This window comes from Zootoca vivipara, chromosome 1 (genome assembly GCF_963506605.1).
Source record: "Zootoca vivipara chromosome 1, rZooViv1.1, whole genome shotgun sequence".
NCBI lineage: Eukaryota > Metazoa > Chordata > Lepidosauria > Squamata > Lacertidae > Zootoca > Zootoca vivipara.
In genome coordinates this window covers 128,355,471-128,379,939 of record NC_083276.1, presented here as the reverse complement: position 1 = coordinate 128,379,939, position 24,469 = coordinate 128,355,471, and the positions used below count along the sequence as shown (strand labels likewise).

General features: G+C 45.1%; 1 protein-coding gene across 2 annotated transcripts in view; it reads left to right on the top strand.

Moving 5' to 3' along the window:
* The first annotated feature begins 18,023 nt into the window (after positions 1-18,023).
* Positions 18,024-24,469, top strand: part of PLEKHM3 (pleckstrin homology domain containing M3) — a 76,047-nt gene continuing 69,601 nt past the window's right edge. Inside the window, exons 1-2 of one of the 2 annotated variants that reach the window (XM_035138301.2) lie at positions 18,024-20,968; positions 23,838-23,992. The gene's annotated coding sequence lies outside the window, so the exon portion shown is untranslated. Of the gene's footprint in view, positions 23,993-24,469 lie in introns of both variants that reach the window. The other variant, XM_035138292.2, reaches the window with a different exon arrangement.

Below are 24,469 nucleotides of genomic sequence, written 5' to 3'. Positions count from 1 at the left end.
AGCTCAATCAATCCCATATGAAGCCTCCAGCCAAGTAAGATCTAGAGAGGAGGCCCTGTTCCCGAAACCATATCCCTGAAAAGTTAAATCGAGGGGTCAATATATTTAGGTCTGCATGTGTACCAAGGGTTTCAATCACTGGGCGATTAAAACTGGGTGGTATTAAACTATACTTTACTCAGAACAGACCACTGAAATTAATAAGCAGGGCCAAGCTAGTCTATTAATTTCAGTGGGTTTACTCTGAGTAAAACTTCATTAAATACCACCCCAAATGACAGTTTTCCATCTGTTTTGATACACCTATTAGTGAGTGAGGCTCAAGCATCTTAAAGTATAATAGATCAGATTCTAGCTCAATTCAGATGTCATATCAAACCATGGCTTTCATAAATCCATAGTTTAGGACCCAGTATTGTGGTTTGCTCTTCCAAGCATAACAAGCAAATTGTGATTTACTTATGTGCTTACCGTATGTGCTTCCATTTCCAATCTGCTCAGCAATCTAGTTGCTATTATGCAGGCACCTCTGGAGGTGTATCTGTGACTATAACTATGTTCATCATTCCATGGTTCTGGATTCCATTTTGCCAACTGATCACATGGTTGTCCATCTGGATAACAAGCCAATCAGAAGTAAGTTTGGTCTGATGTCCAAATCGAACTACTGGCCTGTTTCAGACCCTGACGCTATACCACAGTTAAAAGCTCTCCCTTCCCCTCTTCTCCTCTGGTGCAACTGCAAGGAAATTGGAAGCATCCACTTCCTAGTTTAATCTCACTATGATTTGTCATTGCATCCAGAAAGGACAGGTTGTAGTTAGTTTGAACTATATATTATTTAAAAAAAACAAACCAGGATCAACCTGATTTATGAGACTGACCTGTTGAAGAAGCCATACGATAGAATGTAGGGATAAAAGAGAGTGAAAAGTCCCATTCTGCAACAGCAATCCTTGTGCTGATGGGATTCAATGGTAGAATACTGCCCATGGTTTAAAACCCACATTTGTCAGGCACTTTTACTCAGAAATAAGCCCTACTGCATGCAGAGGGACTTCCTCCCATGTAAGTCCACCCAGAAAGGAGAGAAACCCAGAAATGAACAGCCCCTACAATGAAAAAGAAACGAGGCAAAGAGGGTTGAGGTTGACTGGAGAGAAAAGGGGCAACAGCACAGGCAAAGAATTAAGAGAGAGGGGAAATGGGATAACAAAAAAAAAAATCAGGATATGTGCTTGCACATCAACCCGCAAAAGTGCCATATTATCAATTTTTAAAACCTCATATTGCTACTAGTTAGTTGAAAAGTGGATGTCATCTGCTTCCTGCTTTAAAAATGAAGGTGCTAGTGACCCACAATGCAGTTTTTGAGATGGTGTGGATGAGCTGCAAGTCTTGTTGCTGCTTGTTCACATAACTAAACCATTCAAACCAGACTATTTACCAGTAATCTCATGTGTTCATTCTGGACCCTTGTGATACTCTGCAGTTTCCATTATGATCACTAGAGGCCACTGAAACACTTGCTTATAAGGGAGAACCAGTCTGACTGGGGAAGTGAAAGTGCCTCCTTTGTCAGGTACAGTAGTTCATATATTTTGAACTGGATAGTGCAGATTTCATTAGATTTGCATGTACTAAATTGCTCTTTCAAATTCTTGATTGTGCCCACAAATCCGCCAGAGAATGGATTGAATCGAGATATTGTGGCCAGTGTTTTGAACCATTCAAAATACCAGCCCCTCAGGTGCCAATTTGGTTTGAAAATTAACTTTTACTGACTTCAGCTCATAAGGAATTGTTGTGCCTATTAGCCTGGATTATCACTGGCCCTTGGCTACAGCTCATGGTTTGTTTGGACCAAGGCAGGCCATGAGCCTGAGTTCACACATAACACAAAACCAAACCATGGCTTAGCTCCAAGAAGCACAACAGCACCTGGATTGGTGAGGAGCAAATCTGTGATTTTTCACCACATGGTTTTGGCTCAGCGCTGTGTGAGAACCAGGGCACTCACTCACAGTTAAATAGAAAGTCTAATGAAAAAAGTTAAGATTGGGAGGGTGTTTCCCTTTCATTACCAATACGAAGCTGTGATTGCTTTTTCAACAATGAATACATAGGACACAGGAATCTGCCTTATACTGAGTCAAACTCTTGGCCAACCTAGGTCTCGATTGTCTACATTGACTGGCAGAAGCTGCCCATGGTTTCCGACAAGAGTATCTCCTAGCTGTACTTGGAGATGCCAGAAACTGAACCTGGGAGCTTCTACATGCCTCTCTGAGCTACAGCCCTTCCCTAGCCCACTGCTGCTGTTTTACTTATGAATCAGCAATGCTTCTGAATACCAACTGTTGGAAACCACAGGAGGGGAGAGTGCTCTTGTGCTCGAATTCTGCTTTGCTGGTTTCCCGCAGGCATCTGGTTAGCCAGTGAGAGAACAGGATGCTGGGCTAGAGGGGCCATTGGCCTGATCCAGCTGGTTCTGCTTATGTTCCTGCAGTTTAGTATGGGGGGGGGGGAGACATCCAAAGCCCCACATATTTTTGAAAATTGAGAGCTCGTCCACACTCGTCCTAGACAGCAGAGGTCCAAAAAGTTTTCCATTTGCCCCACGCTTTCTAGGCATGGGTCTGAACAATTTTACCTTTTCCCTCACGACTGGACCTTTACCTTTATTTCCTGCCCTGGGGCCTTCGGATTATAAATGCTTATAAATAATAGTTAAAAGAAGAGCATAAAAAGTAGCCTAGGTTTACAGGCTTTAAGTCCTGTAGAAGGTCCTTAATAGGACTTCTATGCAGAGTTCCTGTATGTCCTCTGTATTCATGGAGATGTTCATTGTAATGACTGTAAAACAGTTGCTTTCCAAGCAAAGAGGCAGAGGCCAGATTTTTTAGAAAACCATCTTACTTTGAAGATGAGATCTATTTACAGAACCAATTTGTTTCCATGTATTACTTTAGAGGGTTTTAAGCAGGCAACCTTAATCCCCGCAGTATCACAAGTAGTTGGGGGGGGGGGTACAGAGAGGGAGGGAGGGAGGGAGACGCAGGCTTGGGACAAGGCACATCACCATGGAGATAGATAAGAGCAAATGGCTGTACCATCAAACGGAAGGAAGAAAGCCAGGAGAAGACACAAATAAAAGGAGAAATCTCATTAAACCCAACACTAATTTTGTAATCAGAGGAATAAAGGTCCCTTGAAAGCCTCCAGCCCGAAGATACGGCACAACAAATACAAGCACAAAAGGTTTCTAGCAGCCAGGTGTGGAGTGCATTTGGACATGCAGTGCTCTGCTTTTCGTCTGCTTTCTTCCCAGATTGCCCAGCATAGTGCTGGGGTGACAGTCATTTAATCATGATATTCGGCAGCAGGAAACAGCATGAATTGCCTTTCCTTATTATGCCACATTGCTGAAAGAAAACTGACATGCATGGGTTTCTGAGGGAAAGCTCTATGGAAGTAATTTTTATCTCCAAATCCACGACGAAAACTGAATGTGGGAGGATTCTATCTATCTATCATCTATCTATCTATCTATCTATCTATCATCTATCTATCTATCATTTATCTAATGCCTCCCCGGGGCCAGAGACATTGAATAATTATCTTTTCACCCCTTGTGCCTCATTACCATATCTCTACATTTTTGCAAGTTCAACTGTAGTGATGTAGTGAGAGAGTATGAGCTTTGCTTGCTGATGGTTCTAGGCAGGGGACTACAATTTTTGCCAACCCCACCCACCTCTCCCAGCGTGGGAGAGAATCAGTTTGCATGCTGCATCTTGAAGGTGCGAGTGTGGCAGCCGAAATGGTCAGACCCTGGCCCCGGGCTCAAGTGCCCAAATTCTCCAGGTAGGGCTAGGAAATCTGAAAACCTCAGAGCTACTGGCAGCATAGACAAAACAGGAGATGGGCCAATGGTTGCACCGTCAGATTGATAAGGCAGTTTCCCATCTTCTTACTAACTTGGGCATACATTTATATTTGGGTGATCAGGGGGCCTGAAATGCCAGGGAGCAGAGGCATGGCCGGTAGAGGATGGGCCCAAGGTGCATGAACTGACAGAATGGTCCTGAGTCCTTGGGAATAAAAAGTAAAGGACCCCTAGACTGTTAAGTCCAGTCAAATGCAACTATGGGGTTGCGGTGCTCATCTCGCTTTTAGGCCGAGGGAGCCAGCGTTTGTCCACAGACAGCTTTCCAGGTCATGTGGGCAGCATAACTAAACCGCTTCTGGAGCAACGGAACACCATGATAGAAACCATAGCGCACAGAAATGCCATTTACCTTCCCTCTGCAGTGCTACCTGTTTATCTACTTGCACTGCTGTGTTTTCGAACTGCTAGGTTGGCAGGAGCTGGGACAGAACAACAGGAGCTCACCCCATCACACAAATTCGAACCGCCAACCTTCTGATCAGCAAGCCCAAGAGGCTCCGTGGTTTAGACCTCTAGGACAAGCCTAGCCGTAGTTGAATGCTTTGGGTTGTCACAGATGAATCTTTGTCTGGGGCACGGTACCAATCCAAAGGAAAGTAAAAATAGTAGTACTATCTCTCAATGGGGATATTGAAAGGCAGGGACCTGTATAGAATCTGACCATGACAATTGCCAGTAGTACTAGCCAATCAGTGTAACCATGGGCAGTGCTTAAATTATTACCACTGGGCATTTTACTATTGGACATTTCAACTTGGAAGTGAAGGAGTGTGCCAGAAAATGACAAATCACTATAATTTAAAATGTGGAAACTTGGAAAGTACAGATATGGCAAGGCAGAAGGAAACAAGATGTACTAAAACTAGACTCTGTATGAACTGAAGTGACCATTATGTTGTGTGGAGTTTGGTAACCTGTCACTATGACTCTCCCACAATTCTTCTGGCCGGCGGACCAGCAGAGGGTTTCTGCAAGGGTGCTGCCAGCTCAATTTTACAACCAATAAAACTGCAGCCACTGCCTGGTGACTTACTAGTGTCAGGGTCTGAAATGTGATGAGTAACAAGTAACTAAAGAGTTAACTGTGTACTGTAGCACCTGACCACTGAGGAAGATCATGTTACAGAATGTACCAGAAGTGTTTCTGTATGTTGCAGTTGGTTTCGTTTCTGCCTGGGAGACGGTCGCAAGATGTCTGCGCTCTCACCAGGTTGTTTGTTATTTTCTCTCTAGAATAAACTTAAGTAGTTATTAGAACACTTTGGACTCTGTGTGTTCTTAAGAGGCTTTTTATCCAACGGCTATACAAGCTTTCGCTGTGTGAGAAGAAGAACTCTGCTGTGTGTGTTTTACTGCCAGCCCGGTTCTACGGAAGCAGAGAAGCGGAGAGGAAGCGCGCCGGGCGATAATCAGAGGCTCCTAATTGAGTCATAAACAACTCAACGGAGCCCTATACCCGTCACAGGTTATGGGTCATAGAACCTAATCAATCACCAAAGCAATAAAAGGTGATTGCAGCTGTAAAAGCCTTGGAGAAAGCCGGTGTAAAGAGCTAGCTGGGAGAAACCTGTTGTTTTGCAGTCGGCAATCAATAGATGCACTCGCTAGCAGAAAGACCCTGTACCAGAAGGCTGGGATCCGCAGTCTACCCGGAGGAGCAACGTGAGCTATTCTGAGTGAGTACACAGACACGGAGCCCGGGGGTGGACAAGATGGCGGAGCAGCTACAGGAGTCATTTGTCGTGCCGTTCCAGAGGTTGAATGGCGACAACTATGCAGAGTGGAGAGAAAGGGCCAGAATGTGGTTGCTAGGAAAGGATTTGTGGACTTGTGTGTTAAATCCTCCAACCCCTGTCGCTGATAATTCAGCAGCTGAAGCACAGAGGTTTGCAGCAGAAACCAGGAAAGACAATAAGGCTCTATGTGCCATTGCCAGGAGCTGTGATGAGGAACTGAGACGCCAGAAAGAATCGGCTGAGAAGGGGGGCCGTGGGCGCAGAGAAGCCAGTGGGGGTGCAGTAAAAAGCACTGAGGAATCCACTGTGAGTGCGTGCGCAACAAGGCTTTGTTTTCGGTGCCAGGAGCCGGGGCACGTAGCGAGATTCTGCCCAGCTCCGGAAGCAGCCAAGGTCACTCAGCCAGGTGCCAGGCAACCCAGCGGACGTGGTCATGGGACCAGCCAGCAGCGCCGAGGCAGAGGACGTGGGAAAACTCCAGATAAGCCTGTCAGCCGTCTTTCTGCTGCCTTAGCAACGGTTCGAAACAGAGGACAGGACAGTTTCACTTTTATTATCGACTCAGGCAGCAGCCATCATCTTGTACCGCCTTCAGGACAGATCCTGAACTGCAGGCCACTTGAAGATGAAAAAAGCCTGCATCTTGCTGATGGTTCTTCTGGAACAATTAAAAGCAAGGGTGTTTTTTATATGCAATGCTTAGACATTAACCTTGATGTTTATGTTGTACCAGGCATGGAGAATGCTCTTTTAAGTGTGTCTTGCTTATTGCGTGAGGGCTTTGAAATAAGTTTTGCCAATGGTGTTTGCAAAATTGCCAGAGATGGGGCTGAGCTGGTAAGTGTTACTGTTGGGTCTGATGGTCTGTTTGTCCTAGATGGGAGGGGGCAAGCAGGTGGAAGTAACACTGGTGATGCTCAGGCTAAAAGTGCCAATACCCCAAAGGGCACAGAGGGCGCCATCCATAAGGATTGTATTCATGCTTGGCACAGAAGATATTGTCACATGTCTTTTCCTTATGTGGAAAAAGCCCCTGATTTAGTCAAAGGTTGCAGGTTCAAGCCATGTCAAAAACACCTGCAATGCCGCGCATGTGCGAAAGCGAAGACGAAGAGATGCTCTTATCCTAGGTCTGAGAGGAAGAGCACAAAACCATTTCAGTTAGTTCACATGGATATTTCTGGGCCTTTGTCAACGTTAAGTTTAGGTGGTTCAAAATATGTTTTGTGTCTTCTGGATGATTTCAGCCATTTTTCCTGGGTCATAACACTGAAAGAGAAGGGGGAGGCTGCCAAAGTGATAAAAGAGTGGGTAGCCGAAGTAGAACTACAGTTCTCCGTCACTGTCCAGTGTTTTCAGAGTGACAGAGCGGGAGAGTTTTTGAGTGCAGAACTACAAGGGTTTTTCCGCAGCAAGGGAATTAGGCACAGAAAAACCGCTCCTTTTAGTCCACAGGAGAATGGTTTAGCTGAAAGGAAATTTAGAACGCTGTCTGAACTGGTGGAGGCAACGTTGTTTGATGCAGGACTACCCCAGAAGTTTTGGGGGGAATGCTATAAATTTGTGAATTTTTGTTCCAACCGCGCTTTTAATTCAGTTGTGGACAACACACCCTACTACATGTTGTATGGTAAAGTTCCGAAGGTGCACTATTTCAGAACTTTTGGGTGTGAGGCTTGGGTTCTAATTCCAAAGCAGAAGCGCAGAAAGGGAGGATCAAGATCCAGAAAAATGATCTTCTGTGGTTACGAACCAAACTCAAAGGCTTGGAGGTTTGTACCAGCAGAGGGGGACCAAACCCGCGTTCACATTAGCAGGAGTGCTACGTTCTGTGAACAAGAGGGCTGGAGACGCATTCATGCTAACCCCGAAGTTCTTCTTGACTGGTCTTCAGGTTTTGACCAGGAAGAGGAAACTCAGGTAGCTGATGCTGGAGTTCCAGGTGCTGCAGGACCAGATCCAGGTCAGGCAGCTGGTCCAAGTGGTGTAGCTCCTAGGGAAGTGAAGCAAGTAGTCAGAAGCGCACCGACTTCACCCCAGGTCAAGCCTGGGAAGTACAGCAAACGTGGTAGGTCACCCACTTCACCCAAAGCAAGCCCAGAGGGGGCTGCAAAGCGTAGTAGGTCTCTTGACAGTGCTGCTAGTCCGAGAGAGCCACAGTCAGAGACAAGCAGTTCGGATTTAGAGGGGGAAGATGTGGGACCAAGGCGTTCAAAACGCACCACGAAAGGTAAACCACCTGAAAGGTTTACAGCTGTCAGTGTATGGGCGAACCTAGCAGTGTGTGAGCCTGAAAGCTTTGAAGAGGTGCAACAGTTGTCAGTGGAGGAAGCTAGTAAGTGGAAAGTTGCAATGGAGAAAGAGTTGAACTCCATGCAATCTCTTGGTGTGTATAGCCTAACACAGTTGCCAGAAGGCAAGAAAGCAGTCAGTTGTAGGTGGGTCTACAGGCTGAAACCCACAGTGACTGGAGAGCCTCAGTACAAGGCTAGATTAGTGGCTAGAGGTTTTACTCAGAAGAAAGGAATCCACTATACAGATGTCTTTAGTCCGACTTCGAGAGCGGAATCTTTCAGGATGCTTTTAGCGACTGCAGCGCAGAGAGGCCTAGTGGTCAACCACTTTGATGTGGACACCGCTTATTTGAACTCTGACCTCCAGGAGGAGTTGTACATGTTACCTCCTCCAGGGTTTGAGAGTGACGTGCCAGGTCAGGTGTGGAAGCTGCACAAGTCGATCTACGGTCTGAAGCAATCAGCTAAAAATTGGAATTCATGTCTTGATTCTGTTTTGAAGAGCCTAGGTTTCAGGAAGAGTCTAGCTGACAGTTGTCTGTATCTCAGAGGTGAAGGAGAACAGCAAGAACTGTTGCTTGTCTATGTTGATGACTTGATCTGCTTAGCAAAGAGCCAGATGCAAGTGCAGAAGTTTGCAAAAGAGCTAGGCAAGAGGTTCAAACTCAAGAATCTAGGTGCAGTGAATGTTTATCTAGGTGTGCAGATAGACAGAACTGAGGATGGAAGTTTTTTGCTCAGTCAGAAAGGCAAGATTGAACATTTGCTTGAGAAGTTCAGAATGTCTGATTGTAAAGGGGTCAGAACACCCATGGAGACAAACTTTGTGAAAGAGTCACAAGTGAAGGACAAAGTAGCGTTTGAGAGTCCTGAAGTGTTTCAGTCAGCGCTAGGGAGTCTGTTGTATTTGTCACAATGGAGCAGACCAGATATTGCTTTTGCAGTCAATTTGCTCAGTAGAGAAGCATCGAAACCTAGCGTGCATGCTTGGAATGGCATTAAGAGAGTGCTTAGGTATTTGCAGGAGACCAAAGAGTATTGTTTGGAGATGTCAGCGCAAGGTGAGCCACAACTCACTTGTTTTGCAGATGCTGATTGGGCCAATCAGGAAGACAGGAAGTCAGTGACTGGTTTGGTAGTCAAGTTTGGAAATGCCCTGATTGGTTGGCGGTCGCGCAGGCAAAGCCTAATAGCAATGTCTTCCACGGAAGCCGAATTCTGTGCGTTGTCTGCGACATGCACTGAATTGGAGTACTACAGATGTTTGGTCCAGGAAATCTGGGGTGATTGTAGCCAGCCCATCACTGTTTGGGGCGACAATCAACCATCTTTGAGACTGGCGGAGTCTGGACAGTTCAAGGCCAGAACCAAACACTTAGACATCCGCTTCCGAAACGTATGTCAGAGCATACAGGTAGGCTTGGTGAAGTTGAGGTATTGTCCAAGCCAAAAGAACCTAGCAGATGGGTTCACAAAACCCTTGAGTTTCCAACGGCATGGGGAATTCTGTGAAGGGTTGGTTTTGGGGTAAGTTTGGATACCCGCTATCCCCAGTGTTCAGGTGAGAGGGGGTGTGATGAGTAACAAGTAACTAAAGAGTTAACTGTGTACTGTAGCACCTGACCACTGAGGAAGATCATGTTACAGAATGTACCAGAAGTGTTTCTGTATGTTGCAGTTGGTTTCGTTTCTGCCTGGGAGACGGTCGCAAGATGTCTGCGCTCTCACCAGGTTGTTTGTTATTTTCTCTCTAGAATAAACTTAAGTAGTTATTAGAACACTTTGGACTCTGTGTGTTCTTAAGAGGCTTTTTATCCAACGGCTATACAAGCTTTCGCTGTGTGAGAAGAAGAACTCTGCTGTGTGTGTTTTACTGCCAGCCCGGTTCTACGGAAGCAGAGAAGCGGAGAGGAAGCGCGCCGGGCGATAATCAGAGGCTCCTAATTGAGTCATAAACAACTCAACGGAGCCCCAAAGAACCTGAGAGCCACATGAAAAAGGAAATAACTTATTTTGCTTGCTTAGCTTAACTATTTCCTAGTTGTACTAGGCCTTTGAGCCACCAGATTCTGCCTCGGAAGCTACCTGTTCAGAAAGGAGGAAATAAGTATAATATGGCATCTTAAAGAGCAAAACACTTATTGTGGCATCAGCTTATGTGGGCTACATTCTGCTTCATCAGATGCTTGAGTCTTATCTTAGAATCATAGAATCATAGAGTTGGAAGAGACCACAAGGGCCATCCAGTCCAACCCCCTGCCAAGCAGGAAACACCATCAAAGCATTCTTGACCTATGGCTGTCAAGCCTCTGCTTAAAGACCTCCAAAGAAGGAGACTCCACCACACTTCTTGGCAGCAAATTCCACTGTTGAACAGCTCTTACTGTCAGGAAGTTCTTCCTAATGTTTAGGTGGAATCTTCATTCTTGTAGTTTGAATCCATTGCTCCGTGTCCGCTTCTCTGGAGCAGCAGAAAACAACCTTTCACCCTCCTCTATATGGCATCCTTTAATATATTTGAACATGGCTATCATATCACCCCTTTGTCTTCTCTTCTCCAGGCTAAACATACCCAGCTCCCTAAGCCATTCCTTGTAAGGCATTGTTTCCAGGCCTTTGACCATTTTGGTTGCCCTCCTCTGGACACGTTCAGAGTTGCGTTGCAGCGGGGAGGGGGGTTGTAATAAGTGAAGTCAGAAATAAATCAAATGCCCCAAAAAAGTACAGGTGGAGATAATTACATTATTAAGAGTAGCCATTCACAAAAGTCAGTCGTGTTAATAACACAAATATTATGGCACTGGTAAACCAATTGGCACAGATAATGTGATAAAAATCCATTGTGCCAATTCAATTCACAAGGGATGGCACTGAAATCCAAAGTTGGCAGCCATGTCCACACAGCAGCGGTGAAGTTGTCCTCTAGAAGAACCAGACTTTAAATCTTAACCATAACACCAGCTTTTCTCCTTCAGCCTAGAGATGGTGCTTTGGCTGAATAACTCTTACGACTGCATGCTGGGGCATGCTGCATTCAAAGGAAAAATAGCTGTGTGTAAGTAACCAAACAATGTCAATGAACTAAAGAACATCAATAATTTGTCAAGGCTGCTGCATGTCATGTAGCTAGACAAAAGCTGAGAAAGTACAGGGACAAAGATGGTAAGCACGTGTTTACTAAACTAAATAACTCTTGCAAAGCTTAATGGCCTTTTCCTATCCAATATTTCATTCATTCATTCATTCACAATAGCTTGCAAACAACACACATTGCTGATTTGCTAAATGGCATTCCTTGGCACTGTTTCCTTTTGCTGGGTTTCAGTGAATAAAAGCAACAGGGGAGGGTAATCCACCCTGTTTTGTGTAACGTTTAATGAACTTCTGCCACAATCCTTATAGATTCCTAGGCAGAATTCAGCAAGGTCTGCGGAAGGCATTCCTTTTGGTTTGCGTCTTATGGGATAAGTTCTTTTTTCCTTCTCGCTGGTAGTTCTTAAATTCCAGTGAGAAGTGTGTTTTGAGGCACACACAAAAATACTTGTTATTTCAAAACCCAACATTATTGGGACACTCAAAATATTCAGCCAAGTCTTATAAGCATTTGTACCCTGCACTTTCCTAAGCAATCAGAAGTACCTAGGACATTCTTGGAGAGTATCAGTTTCCTTAGGAGGGGAGAGTATTATAAACGCTAGGTGTTTGGGGTGTTTACTTTGATATCATTGTGTGGTGGTTTTGATATTTATTTACAAAGAGTGGGATTTAATGTATGGCTAAGTACAGGGCTGGCCCACCCATGAGACAAGGTGAGGTGACTGCCTCAGGCGTCACACTCCCCGAGGCAGCAGATTCTGATGTTGATCTTTCTTCTCCTCTTGTTCCAGATGGAGATCTTTCCTCACCCCATATTCCCTGGGGAGGGTACCATTTTGGGGTCTGCCTCAGGCATCAAAATGTCTTGGGCCAGCCTTGGCTAAGTGGGGTATGTGCACAGGGAATAAAGTCCACTTGCACAACTGTTCAGAATTGGCCAACTGTTTCCATCTATCCTCCCCAAGTAGGTGGGGAATTTTGCACCCAGGGCCATGCCCCCTCACACACCCCATGCTACGCCACTGGTGCCTTGTTATGTTTTTGTGTGCTGTCATCCCCTTTTTGCTTGTTTGTTTGTTTTGCTTTTATTAAACTAGAAGTGTCCTGGGCCTCTCTGGACCTATGAGATGGATGCAGCTGCCATCCAGATGGGCAATGCTGTGACATACAGCTCATGTGAGAAACCCAATGATGCAGGGCATGCACCCAAGGCCCAATTTAGCAGAATGAGCAGGAGGGCACCTCAACACAGCAGGGTTGGTTTAGTGACCATGTAGGGAAGTAAGTGAAGTTAGTGCACCTGAACTTCTAAAGAGGTGCCTCCCACAAAATACCATTACATCCGGCACCTAAAATTATCTTCCTAACTGCACCATTGAGCAGGGACCATTTTCCTTGCAACTGTCTGTCTGCCTCACCCAAGGGATCAGAACAGTGAATTTTTGTTTGTTTGTTATAGTTTATTGAAGTGATTTCAATTAAAAGAAATATAGTGATACAGTGGTGCCTCGCTTAACGAATGCCCTGCTTAACGAAATTTCCGCTTAACGGAAGATTTTTTTCTAGTGGAGGTTGCCTCGCTAGACGAATTTGTTTTACGAAAAATTTGTCTAGCGAATCGCGGTTTCCCATAGGAATGCATTGAAATTCAATTAATGCGTTCCTATGGGCAAAAAAAAAAATCAATGCATTCCTATGGGATTCGCTAGACGAATTTTTCGTTATAAGAAAAGACCCGTGGAACGAATTAAATTCGTCTAGCGAGGCACCACTGTACAAAAAAAGAAGAAGGAAAGGTAAGGTAAGGGGGGAAGAGCAACAAAGATACAAATAGAAAAAGAATATACATATATATGCATGCAAAAATGCAATATACGATATTCCCATACATTCTTATAGAAATTGGTATAGTGTTATTATGCTATTACTTATGTAAATGTTAATAGCCTACTACATATTGTATATAGTACTTCCAAATATTATCATATTTATCCAAGCAAAGTCTGCGCCTGTAAGCAGTCTGTTCATTGGAATTGGAAAATAAAGATATGATGCCCTTTAATCAATGGATTGACAATATGACATCACTCGCAACCTATGAACAGACTGCTTACAGGCGCAGACTTTGCTTGGATAAATATGATAATATTTGGAAGTAAAAAAAGGGACCCCTGACCATTAGGTCCAGTCGTGACCGACTCTGGGGTTGCACGCTCATCTCGCATTATTGGCCGAGGGAGCCGGCGTATAGCTTCCAAGTCATGTGGCTGGCCAGCATGACAAAGCCGCTTCCTGCAAACCAGAGCAGCACATGGAAATGCCGTTTACCTTCCCGCTGTAGCGGTTCCTATTTATCTACTTGCATTTTGACGTGCTTTTGAACTGCTAGGTTGGCAGGAGCTGGGACCAAGCAACGGGAGCTCACCCCGTCACAGGGATTCGAACCGCCGACCTTCTGATCAGCACTGAGCCTAAACATCATATCTTTATTTTCCAATTCATCAGTATCAGTCTCTTGGCCACCATTAGGGCACGCAAAATCCATTTCTGCTGTCCTGTTGATCATTTCCATATTGCAGGTTGTTGTTTTTTAGTCGTTTAGTCGTGTCCGACTCTTCGTGACCCCATGGAGCAGAGCACGCCAGGCACGCCTGTCTTCTACTGCCTCCCGCAGTTTGGTCAGACTCATGTTGGTGGCTTCGAAAACACTGTTCAACCATCTCGTCCTCTGTCGTCCCCTTCTCCTAGTGCCCTCCATCTTTCCCAACATCAGGGTCTTTTCCAGGGAGTCTTCTCTTCTCATGACGTGGCCAAAGTATTGGAGCCTCAGCTTCAGGATCTGTCCTTCCAGTGAGCCCTCAGGGCTGATTTCCTTCAGAATGGAGAGGTTTGATCTTCTTGCAGTCCATGGGACTATATATTGCAAGTATATAGTTCAATAGAATATTTTCCACTGAAAGAATTAACTTTTTCTGCCATAGTCATAGTTACAAAGTCCAGCACTTTCTAAAGAGGTACCTCCCACAAAAGACCATTAAGTCCAGGACCTAAAATTATCTTCCTAACTGCACCACTGAGCAGGGACTTGCACAGTTGTCTGTCCACCTCGCCCAAGGGATCAGAGCAGCAAATCTGATGACTGCTCCATCGATCATTGTTTGACTTGGGCAGCTCACATTAAGCTTCTTCCTCCTGTTAACTATGCTATATGTTGAGATTCCCTCATGCAAGTGATGTAGAAAAAAACCTGCTCCTTTTCCCTTGTGGGGTATCCAAGACCCCGCAGAGAGTCCTTAAGTGGGTTCCCTATCGGTAGCAGAAAATAACAGAGGCCATCCAGATAATATTGAGAAGCAAAGCAGCTAGTAAGCCTAAACTGTTGCAACAGGGTCCTCAGTCACCACATGCAGGAGGGAAGAGGCGAGGAGAGAAACACCTAAACATGAAGGGGTGCAAGAGATATTCCGATGGCACTGAAGACGTGCGTCTCGAAAGCATTTGGGTTCACACAAAGTTTTCCTGAAGGTCATTATTCAGTATGGTAACTTATGGCTTTGCTGTCAGTTTCCATAAAGCCACTTCTTCAAACAAGGGGGCGATGGGGTGAGGTGGGGTGGGGTGGGCAGGGGGGAGAAAAGAAAAAGGGGTTTGTTTGGAGCCATTAGGGGGCCCCTCCCCCACCAACCCTATTAGTGAGCTTTATTAAAGCCTTGCAGACAAAGAGCAGAGATGCCCTCCTTAATGGAGAGCCTCCGATAATTACTCGGCTCTGCCGCTTCTTTTGGGGCCTGAATGGCCTTTGAATAATGTTTCTCTTGCTGTGGCTGCAGACAATGTCCTAGCAGACTGCTCTAAACGGTGCCAATCCCATTAGCAGAAGAAAAGCAGCCCCCTTTCTAGGGACGTGGATGTTTGTTTGTGGTGGTAGCGGTGGCCTTGCAGTGGGAATGAACTATGCCCACTGGCTGATCGCTTCTGCGAGGCGAAGGAGCGGTGCCAGGAAAAGCTTGTTCAAAAACAATCTCACTCTTTAAAAAGACCTGAGCTAAGTGGCTTGGGAAAGAAGGAGCTGGCTGGCAGAAGGGCTCACGGATGGGAACATCTCTCATCAAAAGGAGAAGTAAAACATAGCTTATTGAATGTTAAAGAAAAGGTAATTGCTACAGTGTTGAATTCCAGTGAGCAGCTTTTCCTCTGCCTCCAAGGGTCAGCTCTGATGTTACATTCCCCCCCCCCCCGCCCCATGGACTGCTGTGAAGAAATTGCTTGTGAAATATGTAAGCATAAAGCAAAACGGATCCATGCAGGAAATAAATATTATTGTTATATTAATTTGCTTGAAATCCGAAGCAGGGAAGAGCAGAATTCCTACTGGCTCCAAGTATACCCTGAGGGTATAGGGCGGTATATAAATTTAATATATTGTTGTTGTTGTTATTATTATTATTATTATTATTATTATTATTAATAGATCTTTCATGCAAAAACTGAAGCATATTTCCCATTCCAAGGCAGAATTTTTCACCTGCATTCCTGACTCAGGAATACAGCAAAGCACTCTGGTGGAAGGAAATCATTTGGGTCGAATCAGGATTTCTGTAAATATAAACAAAGATGGCCAAAGTCCAAATTCTAGCCAGGCCACCCCTTTCCCTGATCAGCAGAACCTAATGCAGGCATCCTGCAGCCTTAAAGCAATACCAGTGCTATTTTTCTAGAAAAAGAGGTGCCGGAACTCACCATGAACTTCTCCAACATTCTGTTAGAATGGTAATGGCGCCCACCTGAGAGATGCTGAGAGTTCCGTTAAGTTCTGGCTAAAGAAAGCCCTGGTCTATACTATTTTTACTTATAAAACACTAAACACTATCTTAGGAGCAACACACATACTGGTATTAAAATAATTTAGTTCGATTTTAAATGTTGTCACAAACTTTGATTAATTGTTGGTTTGTCTGCCCCACTGGCTCCATCCCCTAACCTGGCAGGATTGCTCTGAAAGTTTCTTTTTAAGGTTGCAATCCTATAACCCTTTACTTGTGAATAAACCTCATTTAACTCGATGGCACTTGCTGCTGAGCAGGCAGGCATAGTATTCTGCTGGCAATTAAATACATAATAGCATCCTTTATTAATTGAACAACACATTTACAAAAATATGTTTCTAATATGAGTACTTATAAAACTACAGAAAAGGTAAAGGTAAAGGGACCCCTGACCATTAGGTCCAGTTGTGACCAACTCTGGGGTTGCACGCTCATCTCGCATTATTGGCCGAGGGAGCCGGCGTATAGCTTCCAGGTCATGTGGCCAGCATGACAAAGCCGCTTCTGGCAAACCAGAGCAGCACATGGAAACGCCGTTTACCTTCCCGCTGTAGCGGTTCCTATTTACCTACTGTACTTGCATTTTGACGTTCTTTCGAACTGCTAGGTTGGCAGGAGCTGGGACCGAGCAACGGGAGCTCACCCCGTCACAGGGATTCGAACCGCCGACCTTCTGATCAGCAAGCCCTAGGCTCAGTGGTTTAACCACAGCGCCACCTGGGTTGCCACCTGGATGCCTACAGATAGCAGGCATCAAAAAACAGGACAGGAGCTCCTCCCATTCATATATCTAAAGGGCTGTCACGTGGATGATGGAGCAAGCTTGCTTTCTCCTGCTCTGGAGGGAAGGACCCGAACCAATGGATTTAAGTTGCAAGAAAGGTGATTCCGACTAAACATCAGAAAGAGCTTTCTAACAGTAAGAGCTGTTCCTTCCTCGGGAGATTGTGGACTCTCCTTCCTTGGAGGTTTTTAAGTAGAGGTTGGATGGCCATCTGTCTTGGATGCTTTGCAGAGGGTTGGACTAGATAACTATGCTAGCCCTGGTGAACATCTCGAAATCCCAGAAAAGCCAATTGTGTGTGTGAGGTGGGGGGAATAAAATAACCAATGGGCTTTTTCTTTTGAAAAGTACCCACAATGTTGAGATTCATTCTCATAATGCTAGGGCCTCTGGCTGTTACCTGCGATCACTTCACACACTACTACTATTGTTGTTGTTGTTGTTGTTGTTGTTGTTGTTGTTGTTGTTGTTGTTGTTGTTGTTGTTGTTGTTGTTACCAGTCATCACGAGTTGTTTATTCCTGTTCCATACCCTCCAACATTTCTCCGATGAAAATAGGGACACCCTATTCCATAATAATGATAACAACAATAATGTTTATACCCCCATTGTCTTCTAAAGGTTGTATGGTTACTTATCTTTGCTTGGGGGGGGGGGGGGTGTCACATAACTCCTTACCCTTCAACATTTCTCCAGTAAAAATAGGGATGTCCTAAGGAAAAGCGGAGCATTCCGGGATCAAGTCAGAAACCGGGTTGGCTTCTGTAAATCCCGGTCTGTCCCTGGAAAATAGGGACATATTGGGGGGGCAAGGGGGCACCTGCCCCCCTCTAAATCAAGTAAATCAATAAAAAATACTTAAGTAACTGAGATTCTGTTCCCCCTAACAAAAATCCTGGCTATGCCCATGTTGGAGGGTTGTTTATTATTATTATTATTAGGTTTTTGTTTTAATTTTCATTATGTATATTGTGGTTTTGTATCTTGATTGTATTTTGTGAACCGCCCTGAGACACCCTCCCCCCCGGGTAGGGCGGTATAATAATAATAATAATCGTCATCTTTATGTTGGGCGGGGCTGAGGAGTGCGGGACAGGCTGCCGGCCGGAACCTTCTTGCCGGTTCCCGGTTCCCTGGCTGCTGCGGGGAAGCGTTTGAGGCGAGCACCGGGGCCAGGGCAGGTTGTAAACAGAGAGAGCCGAGGCGGCGGCTGCGGCAGCGACTGAGGCTGAGGCTGAGGGAGGTTGCCGGTGCCTGTGGCCGGCGGCGGAGGGAACGAGGAGGAAGGGAAGAGAAGGCAAGGGAAACCGGCCGGCGGCGGGGGGTGGGGGTGGCAGTAAACGCGGGACCCCCGGGCGGCGCGTGAACGGCTCGTGCGGAGTCCGGGTCGAGGCTGCTTGTGGCTTGAGCCTCTCTGCCTTTGCGGCTGAATCCATGGAGGCTCCGCAGCTGTGAGTGGAAAGGCCGGCTCTGCCCCTGACCACCCCGAAGGTCCAGCCTGGGCGTTTATGGCGCCTTCCTTATTGTGCCAGTTGCCCTCTTTGCTCTGCAGCATCTTGCCAGCTCTTCTGCGACTTTTATGAGGCGCGCATCCTTATAAAATCAAGCAGCTTGGGGGTTTGTTGTTGTTGTTGTTGTGCAATTTCTTGTGCCTGAATCTATACTCATTCTCTGTCTCCCTCCGTCCCCAGCTCCTTACATTATGCAATATTAGGTCATCCCATAGATGCAGTTATAACTGCGTGCCACTTTCACCAAAGAACCCAGGCAGTAACTGCAGGACAAGCGCAAAGCTGTGCAGTCGGCTTAAGCGTTTTATGTAAACTGTGTTTCGTTGTTGTTGCAGCATCTGGCTGTGTCTAATATATATTTGTTCTCTTCTCTATGTAGTGTTTAACCTGCCCTTTTTCCAAGGTGGTGTGTAAGAGCATCCCATTCCCATTCCCACCACCACCCACCACCCTACTTGTATCATTGCAACAACCCTATGGAATAAATTGAATTCCGTTAACCCTGAATGATAGCGGGTGCCTCAAAATCACTCAGTGAACTTTGTGGTGCAGTGTTGAGGCTGGGTCTCCCTGTTTCACGCAAGACTCTACCAGAATAGCTCTCTAGCACATTACATGTGCACCACATATGTGGTGCCCTCCGAAGGCATGCAAATTGTTGAGTCAGAGTTAAAAGTATATTAATGTTCTCTTTGATTAATTTTTTTAAAGCATTGTGGGAAATAGTTTGCTAGGTGTGTTCTGAGTGTACCATGCTACCCAGGCTTCCTTGAGAATGCACATATTTTTACTCCAGAGTGCAAAGTGTGAAAAAGGAGGTTATAGTTGCCATTTTGGGGCAAGATGGTTTGAAAGTCTCCCCCCCCCCAAATAATGGACTGACTGTGATTATCTGTTAAACATTTGGCTAGTTCAGAAGGCAACCTTGAGCTAGGTTAAGAACTTTGAGAACTGAAAGAAAGTCAATTTATCCAGGGACAGTCTACATATATATTGGCCTGTTCCTACAGGATGTGGTATTAGTGTGTGAAAATAGTAAAGGTCCAATGATCCCCAGATATGCCCTCCAAATGATGTCATGCATCTTCACTTGGTAACAAGTGGCCAGTAGGCAGGTGCAAAATGTGCCTGGTGCCTGGCTAATTTTGAGTGTGTGTGTGTGTGTGTGTGTGTGAGAGAGAGAGAGAGAGAGAGAGAGAGAGAGATGCATATACATAAACACACACCCATACATATATCTAATTGATGATAATAACCATAAACTATAACATACACCATTCTCAGAATGACTGAATCTAAAGTAAACTGTAACAAAACTCCATCCCTGTGGATTGATATTGACTAGAGATGGAGTGAGCCAGTTTGATCAACTTGCCAATAAAAAGCCAACTTTTCTACTGTGGAGATGTTAATAGGAGATATTTTATAGGAGACAGTACATTCACCTGTCATTTAATAATGCTCTTTAGGGTAGCCAGGGATAGAACTTCCTCCAAGATTGGGTTGGAGCAGAGGAATATATCCAGTCTAGGATGCAGGCCATGGAATAATTCAGATGAAAGTGAAGGATTCAACAGTTGCAAATTGGATTCAGTAGAGTCTATTTATCTTCTCTTTTCCTGGGCTGCACATGGCTATTCTGCAGAAAGAGAGAAAAAATAAGACCATTGAAATGTTACATATTCGTCTTTAAAACTGCCCTGAAAATGGGGGGTTGGAATAATCCTCCTGGGTTTTGATGCTGGCAAATATATGAAATATTTTCCTGTTTTGGTGATGATATTCTCAATAGCATAATTTCCTTTTAGTTAGGGTCTAAGTTCTGTTGAATACACAGAGGCTTCCTTTTGCTTAAATCATGCACAGGCATGCCCCTAGCATCCAAAAGACAGTGCTGCAGCATCTTTTGAAATTACCTGATTTATTTATTTTTGCTGCCACAAATTCTCTCACGTGAAGCAATATAACAGACTCCCCTTCTCTTCCTTCCTGGTTCTCTTCCTTCCTGGTTCAGTTACAGGAACTGGAAGTATAGAAAAATTGAGTATGGTTATAAACAGCCATCTCATCATCAGCCTCCCTGCTTAATGACCTCATCTCTAGCAGTGTCTGTATGACTTGCTTTTGTTTGTGCTGAGCATAGATGATGCTTCAGAGTTGCCTCCATGGCAAAAAGAAAATGCACACATATGCATGGCTTTGTTCTGTTAGTACTAGAATTCCAAGGTCAATGTATTTTTGTACTGAGTACTCAAACTGTCTGAGAGTGAAACAGGGTCTGTTTATCCAGAACTGAAACATGCAGCCTGTTGGAGAAAACATTGATGACTAAGTATAAACCTTCAGCATTATGCCAGGGACAGTGGGGATGAGTTTCTTCTTCATCCACCTCAAATTCTGAGTGCCCTTTGCTTGGGCCAGGAATTGGGCTGTTGAGTGTTCTCCTTGGTTTCTACTACTTCTCACCGAATGGGTGGGGTTCATCCTGTTCTGGAAGGAGTTGCATTCCCCCTAAAGAGGCAGGTGCACAATTTAGTGGGACTTCTGGATCCGCCTCTGTTATCGGAGGCACAAATTGCTTTGGTGGCATGAACCTTCTGCTGAGAACCCAGCTGTGTGACCCTCTCTGGACAAGGATAACCTAGCTTCAGTTGTCTATGCTCTGATCATGTCTGGGCCAGATGACCATGTGGAGCTGCTTTTGAAGACAATTTGGAGACTATAGCTAGTGCAGAATTCAGCAGCCAGATTGCTGAGTGAGACTAGAAGGTATGTTCATATTACACTGATTCTGGCACAATTGCACTGACTACTGATAAGATTCTGGGCTCAATTCAAAGTGCTGATTTTGACATACAGGCAGTGACCAATTTATGCACATCCAATTGACGTGTGACTGTGCATGCGTGCATTGCGACAACCTAGAAGTGGCCAGAAAATAGGGCATAACAGCTTATGCGTGCTCCTCTGATGCATGCAAGGGTCAGGAACGTAACCCCGGTACGTTCAAGACAACAAAGTTTTTAATATAGAGTTGAAATCTTTTTTTATATACTTTCAAAAATATTGTGAACAGATTAAGACATTAGCAGGATTAATTACAAAAATGTGCAGTGATATAAAACAAATATTGACTATATGTGATAAATAATAAATAGGCTTAATTTGGAAATGCAGTAAAAATATTATAAACATAAGGAACCGCTGAAAGAGGTGGAGGAGAGTCAAAATATGTAATAATGTATGTAATACTGTATGTAATAATGGGCACAACAAGCTGCCAGTCTGGACACATTCTATGGCTTGATTCAGCTAGATGATGAAATATTTCTGAATGTATGATGTTGATAATGTCTGGGGAGGGGACAGGGGGAAGTCCCATCATTCAAGCAGAACTAGCTGCACTTGTGTGTTTATTTAGTTCAAAGTTTCCCAAACTTACTTTGTTTTTGGACTACAGTTCCCATCATCCCTGACCACCACTGGTCCTGCTAGCTAAGGATGATGGAAGTTGTAGTCCAAAAGCAGCTGGAGACCCAAGTTTGGGAAACTCTGATTTAGTCGAATGCCTCCTTATTCTTGCCACAACCTTTCAGATATACTGTAATTTCATTCAACCCTAGTGATGTTTCTTGCTTTGTGGGGGCCCCTGCTACTGATAGTTAAATCAGAAGTGTTTTGGGTGTGTGTGTGTGAGGAAGGTTTTTTAGAAGCCAGCAGCAGCAGTTGTGCTAAATCAGGGGTAGGCAACCTAAGGGCCATGGGCCAAAAGCGGCCCACGGGGATTGTTTAACCGGCCCCCGAACTGAGCCACCCGCTCGGTGAGTCCCTGTGTACTGTGCTAAACCGGCGCAGCGTGGGGACTCGCTTTTGCGGCACCGGAAATTGCGTCTGCGCAGACGCCAGAAGTCGCAGGCGGGCGCGCTCAGGCGCGCACACAATCCAGCCCACAGAGGGATCTCCGCTAGAGTGAACCGGCCCAGGTGCGGTAAATCTTGCTGACACCTGTGCTAAATAGCGTTGTCAAGAAAAACAAGAGTTTCTAGGAAGTTCTCTGACTGCTTCTGAGTGTTGCTGTGTTGATAGGAAGATTCAATACCTTGAGCCTTGGGTATAAATGTTTCCTCTGGGTGACGACATGCAGAATGCTTGGGAAAGGTCACTGCATGACATGATTTCCCTGGTGAGTCAGTGTTTTGCTTTGTATTCAACCCCTGAACTGAGCCACTTCTTTTCCTTGTCACCTGCTCCTGAGTGGTTTCAGACTGGAAGTCAGACTGACAGTAACACAGAGGGCAGTGCCTGGATAGTCAGCCCTGCTTACCAGTAGCTGCTCTAACAGAGCTTTAGAGAAGTGCTCCTGTATATGGCAAACAGTTCTGTTTCTTTTTTTCATTTTCTGCATTTAAAGTCATGCATGTGAGAGAGTCTGAAATTGCTTAAATTGCTGCTGTGTTATTGTTGCTAGATCTATCACCATGGAGAGTGATGGATAATCTTTAGCTGACTAGCACACCCCATTGAAAGATTTTCTCAGGCTCCTTTTATCTTAGATCATTTCTCACTGGTTTAATTCAGAATGGGTTTGTTGTCTCCGTAGTGCTAAGATCACTCTGGTTTTCCCTGCATATAGATATGCTGTATGAAGCCGTGCTGAATTCAGACTTCGGCTTTTAGATGTGTGCAATGCAATTCTATGTAAAAAATATACAGATAGCTGAGTTGACCTATAAGAAAAATGCCAAATATTAGGGCACTACTTTTATTAGGCCAACCAAAATTGCACAGTATTTTATGACATTTTGATTGGCCCAATAAAGGCATTGCCCTAATATGTATTTAGACAGGTTTGCTAGTTCAGGGGAATGGAAACTAGAGGGAAAACTGTTAGGCTGAATAAAGTGAAATGTCCCATAACGCCCGAAGCTTCCACTCAGTCCTACAACAGAAACTGCCAACACATTTTTTCAGCATGTCTTTCAGGCACTGAGGAATAGGAATTTGCTTTTGAGAAACAGGCCTTTCTCTTCTTTAGGACTCTCGCTGTACCCTGTGGAATGGATGGATAAACAGTTAAAACACTGAGGGTCAGATAGACTACTGCTGCTGCATTATTTCTGCCCTGCAGCTCTTAAAGCTTCAGGCAGTCTCTGGGTCTGAATCTGGTAGCCCTCTTTCTGAACTGCTGAAACCGAAGTTGGCAACAAGAATCCGGGGGCTTCTGTTATGAGCTACCTAAACCAGGTGTGGGGAGCCTTAGGACTGCATTATAACCCCCATCAGCCCCAGCAAGCATGGCCAATGGCCAGGGATGATGGGAGTTGTAGTTCAGCAGCATATGGAGACCTAAGGTTCCCCACACCTGGTTTAATCTGCCCATGCCAGTTTCCAGGCTTCTCTTGTGTCCTTAAAAGTGAACTCTACTACTTGACTGAGAAGCAGAACCTTGGATAGAGCCATGGAGGTAGCAGGCTTGATGCCAAGGGACAAAATAAGCAGGTTGCAGCCTCCTCCTTAGTTCACAGATGGAGAAAACTACCATTTGCCAAGACAGTGATATCACTCAGGTGTGGGGGTATTTACTTCACACACTCCAGCGTTATCCACAAGTGCCTGTCTTTATTTTCACTGTCATCAGCAAACAGTTGCCACTCTCCAGTGTTAGAAATCAGCCAGGTGCCAGGCGCGTTTTGCGACTTGCATGGATCAAATTGTGATCAGGTGCAGATATCTGGATGCAAGGTTGGCGACTGACATCTCCATCTGGCAGGCCCCTCCAGCTTTCTTAAGCAGGTAAGCTGAAGATCTTATTTATTGCATCAATTTTTCACATTTTTCTCCAAGGGGTACACGGTTCACCCCCTCTTTAGTCAATCCCTTCAGTGACCCTGTGAGGTAGGTTGGGAGGCTGTGACTGACTCCAAGTGAGCTTCATGACTGAGTGGGAATTTGAACCCTGATCTCCCACGTCAGGGGTCAGCAAACTTTTTCAGCAGGGGGCCGGTCCACTGTCCCTCAGACCTTGTGGGGGGGCCGGACTATATTTTGAAAAAAAACATGAACAAATTCCTATGCCCCACAAATAACCCAGAGATGCATTTTAAATAAAAGGACACGTTCTACTCATGTAAAAACATGCTGATTCCTGGACCGTCCGAGGGCCGGATTTAGAAGGCGTTTGGGCCACATCTGGCCCCTGGGCCTTAGTTTGGGGGCCCTGTCCCAGGTTCTTGTCCGACACTAACCACTACACCCCACTGGCTTCCTAGG